General features: G+C 47.3%; 1 pseudogene; it reads right to left on the bottom strand.

The window, feature by feature from the left end:
* The window catches only part of LOC147466785 (uncharacterized), a 7,111-nt pseudogene that overhangs the window by 1,134 nt on the left and 977 nt on the right, over nt 1-5,000 (bottom strand).

The following is a 5,000-nucleotide window of genomic DNA, read 5'->3' as shown; positions in this document are numbered from 1 at the left end:
GGGCTGTTCATGAGGAGGAGGAGGAGGAGGAGGAGGAGGAGGAGGAGGGAGAAGTGGGAGGAGTAGGATGGGGTGAACTGGGAGGAGGGAGAGGGGGAGGAGGAGAGGAAGACGGGAAGAAGAAAAGGAAATATGGGTGAAGAGAAGGAGGGAGAAGGAGAAGGAGAAGGAAGGGCTGTTAATGAGGAGGAGGAGGAGGAAGAAGAGTAGAAGTGGGAGGAGTAGGCGGGGGGGGGGGGGGGGATCGCTGTGGGGTGGGGCATGACAAACCACAGGAATCGGACCGCCAGCAGGACATCCTGGACCTCAAGAGGAAGGAAGAGGGAGATGGGGAAGGGGGAAGGGTGTGAGGGAGAGGGGGAGGGAGGAAGTAATAGGGAAATAAATAGATAGATAGATAGATAAAATAATAAATATAATGGCAGGCAGCAAGACAAAACAGACAGAGTGAGAAGATAGAGCAAAAGAGAAAAGAGAGAGGGAGACAGAAAGAATGATGAAAGGTGATGAAAAAGGAGAAAGAAGAACGCAGAGATAATTAAGAAGAGAAACAAAAAAGTCTTACAATCTCCATTGCCAAAACGCCCATGTGACAAATAATGAAAATTCTTCGGGTCCAGTCACGTCAGAACAAGAGCTGCATTCCGCAGGTATATTTCACACAAGGTCTGTTGATAAGTCTTGATCTCGTAAAATACTGTAAACGCTCTTGCTCTTGGTAACTCTTGAACATTTCAACATGTGGTTAAAAAAAACAGGTATGCTATGAAAAAATATGCAGAACTAATTACGCTAGACGTGATACTCAATCATAGCATGTACATACAAAACTTTATCTCGTGAGACACGGTCGCGATTCATACTTATAAAAGTACATACCTATGAAACTAGACCACAATCCTAACAGGATACATTTTTATGAAAATAGCCCATATATTCTCACAAAACTAGCCCATGATACATACATAGGAAACGAGCCCATGATACATACTTAGGAAACGAGCCCATGATACATACTTAGGAAACGAGCCCATGATACATACATAGGAAACGAGCCCATGATACATACTTAGGAAACTAGCCCATGGTACATATGAAACTAGCCAATGATACATACTTAGGAAACTAGCCCATGATACATACTTAGGAAACGAGCCCATGATACATACTTAGGAAACGAGCCCATGATACATACTTAGGAAACGAGCCCATGATACATACTTAGGAAACGAGCCCATGATACATACTTAGGAAACGAGCCCATGATACATACTTAGGAAACTAGCCCATGGTACATATGAAACTAGCCAATGATACATACTTAGGAAACTAGCCCATGATACATACTTTTGAGAATAAATCATGACACTATAAAACACATGACACCCACAAGAAACTAGCTCATGACACTCATGACACGTACGTTGCTCGCTCATGACACACACTCCCTGAGCTGACGAGAAAAACGCCCATAGACCACCACGCCCCGAAACCCGAACACAAACAGCTGAGCAGCGGAGTGACTGACCGCCCGCCCGCCCGCCCGCCCGCCCGACCGACCCACCTCCGGAATCTGTTTTTTCGTCCCTCGATAGACCCACCTTTGCATACCTTAAGACACCACCTGAGAGCCACAGACGGAGCCGTCACAACGCCTAAAACCTAAAGAGAGACATCCCTTAAAAGCCACGGAGGAAAGTCACACCGGGTAGGGAACGGCACAACACCTAAAATCCACATACTGACATCCCCTTAGAAGTTACGGACGAAACGTTATAAACATCCGTTAAAAAGGTCACTACGGATGCATTACACGCATTATAACAAAAGCTTCATACCCTTTAAGACATCCCTTAAAATGGTTGAAAAAACGTGTGAAGTCCCCCTTTTACTAGGCGACTTAAAGGCCCCTTTTTAAGCAAAGCATCAGGTTGTTTAAAGAGGCGTTGCTCTTCGGCCCGGTGGTGGGGGAGAGGGGAGGGCAAGGGAAGGAGGTAGGGAGAGAAGCGAGCAAGGAGGGAGAGAGGGTTAGAGGAGGAGGAGGTGGAGGTGGAGGTGGAGGTGGAGGTGGAGGAGGAGGTGGAGGAGGAGGAGGTGGTGGAGGAGGAGCGAGGCGGGGAAGGAGGGAGAGAGGGTTGGCGGAGGAGTAAGAGGGGAAGGTACAGACGGGACGGGGAGGGAGGGAGGGGTTATATCACAAGCGGGGGTGAAGGGGAAGGCGGGGAGGGCGGGAAGGAGGGGCTCTCCGCTGGTGGACCGCACCGTTTTCCACTCTCTCTGACCGCAGCAATTCGTACTCGAGCCGAAACACCTTTCGCCATAGACAGTGCGTCCTTGTAAAAAATGGGAGGGGGAGGTCGCAGTTTCAGTTTATGTCTCATAATGAGGGCCATTGCACAAGGAGAAAGAAAAGGCACGCGAGAAGCACAAAATGGCGACATGACGAAATGACCATGGATCTTGACCGCGGTAACTATCGTGTACTCAACAAAACAAGGCAAGGCTCGTTGGCTCTCTCTCCTACTTCTCCTTCCTCCTCCTCTTTTTCTCCGTCCCTCTTCCCTCTCTCTCTCCGTCCCTCTTCACTCTCTCTCTCCGTCTCTCCCCTCCTTCTATCTCTCGCTCTTTTTCCTCCGTCCCTCCCCCTCTTTCTCCCCTTCTCCTACCCTCTTTCGCGTGTGGGGAGGGGGTTGGGAAGAGGGGGTACGGGGTGGAGGGTAAGATTTCACGTAAGGGCGCTTATCCCCCATCGCGCCAAAGGGGGAACCGGTTGTCCGGTGCGCAGCGGAGGGAGGGACACCGTGACCGGGGCCTTGTCACTCTACTGAAGGTGTCAGAACTGGGTGTCGGAACTACAACTGAGCAACAAGTGCACACGGGTAAAACAACAAAAAAAAACGAAGGTGTCGAATAACCCGGGGTGTGAAATATCACATAGATTCAAAATGAGAGCTCTATATATATTACAATAAAACTCAGGCAAATCCCCTTTGGCACGCAAATACGGAAATGAAACCCTAGCAAAGTTGAAATCTGTCCAAGGCATACGATACGACTCCATACACGAAAAAAACAACAAGCAAGCAGGCATTTCCCGTGAGTTATCATCTTCACTAGGAGATCCTCTCTCCCCAGCAAAGATAACACGTGAGCGCGCTTTGGTTCGCGTGATCCAGTGTTTGGGGGGAAACACAGCCCGCCCCCTCCCTCCCCTCCAACCCCTTCCCCGGCCTTGACATGAGTATACTGCGTCGCAACATGTGTGCAATGCTGGCACACGCGCACACACACACACACGCAGACAGGTTGCAAACGTACACGGCCGAAGGCTACACGTACTCAATAACTTACTTTTTTTTTGTTTACGTTTTCTCAAGCGCGCAAAAAATAATGGCACGACTTTCTCTTTGTGTATTTTCCTCTTTCTAGATGATTCTCTGGCGCCATTCACTCCTTTTTTAATGACATTCTTCTTTTTCTCCCCCTTCTCGGCGCATGGCACAGAACCCGGCCGTGATGCATGCTCGGTCATGAGGGAGAGGAAATGCATGAAGGAGAGGGGGTGGGGAAGGGGGAGGACCAAGATGTGGTAATGGGAGGAGGGAGGGAGGGAGGGAGAGGGGGTGAACAGACAGACAGACAGACAAAGATTTTAAAATTTCTTTGACCATTAAAGTGGCCTTTTTTTCATTTTCTTATAATCCTTTTCATAATCAACCATTTCACCCCACCATTTTCTCTCCCCCCCCCCTCCTTCCCCATCATTTCCTTTTTCTTCTTGCCTTTCCTCATATCGTCCATTTTCGTCACCGTAATATTCCTCAGCCAACCACTTCCGCGTCTCAAACAGGTATTTAAACTCGCAGATAATAACCGACTGGAAAGACGCGATTTTACACAACTTTTTCAGTGAAGAAAGAAAGAATGAAAGAGGGAAAAAACAATATCTCTACAAATAAACAGATAAATACATAAATAAATAAACAAACAAACGAACAAAATAATAAAATATCAAAACCTCGATAAGATTGGCAACGGAATACTCGTGCATTTAAAGAAGCGAGAAACGAGGGAGAGAGGGATAGAGGGAAAGAGGGAGAGAGGGAGAGAGGGAGAGGGGGAGAGGGGAAAGGGGAAGAGGGGACAAGGACCCAACGCCCCCCAAGTGGCACTCTCTATCCCCCAACCGGATACTTCGAATACTGCGCAGATCCTTTCACGAACCGCAGTGCCTATCCTTGTCCCTCACAAGTAGAAAGGAAAAAAGGGGAATGGCTTTCTATCTATTCATCTATCTACCTGATTTGTTTCTCTATTTATCTACCCATCTACCAACCGAAAATCTATTATCTACCTAGCAACTGTTTATATCTATCTATCGGCTGTATATATCTATATATCAACTGTATCTAACTATATATCTATCAATCAACTGTATCTATCTAGCCACCCATCCATATCTGCATTAAATCAAGTCCCAACTTTGGGAGGATAAAAATATAAGATAAGAGAGCAGAGGAGGCACGTAAGCCAAAGAACACACCCTACACACACATACACGACCATTTACATAGACCACTTCCGTCAGCCAAGTTCTTATCTAGAAATAAGAACACGCCATTTTAGAAAAGGGGAAAAAGAAGAAGAAAAAAATACTTGAATATCTAAATGAGATTTTTTTTCGGTCTACACATACGATAATCATCCCTTCGCCACCCCCCCCCCTTATTTCTCTTTCTCTTTCTCTTTCTCTTTCTCTCTCTCTCTCTCTCTCTTCCTTCCTCTCTCCCTTCCTCTCTCTCTTCCTTTCTCCCTTTCTCTCCCCCCCCCTCTTTCTCTCCGGGTATATATATTCACGTTGACATTATCAAAGGAAAAAATGTTTATTTCACCCGGGATTTGCGGTCCCCTCTTTGCCGTTGGAAGAACTATACAAGAACTTTACGGCGCTGCCTTGATGGCGAAGGGAACGGGGTGGAGGTTGGGGGGGAGAGAGATGG

Source organism: Penaeus japonicus, unplaced genomic scaffold (assembly GCF_977035675.1).
Source record: "Penaeus japonicus unplaced genomic scaffold, GWHDUDI00000001_assembly GWHDUDI00000041, whole genome shotgun sequence".
Classification (NCBI taxonomy): Eukaryota; Metazoa; Arthropoda; class Malacostraca; order Decapoda; family Penaeidae; genus Penaeus; species Penaeus japonicus.
This window is presented reverse-complemented; position numbering and strand designations above follow the sequence as displayed.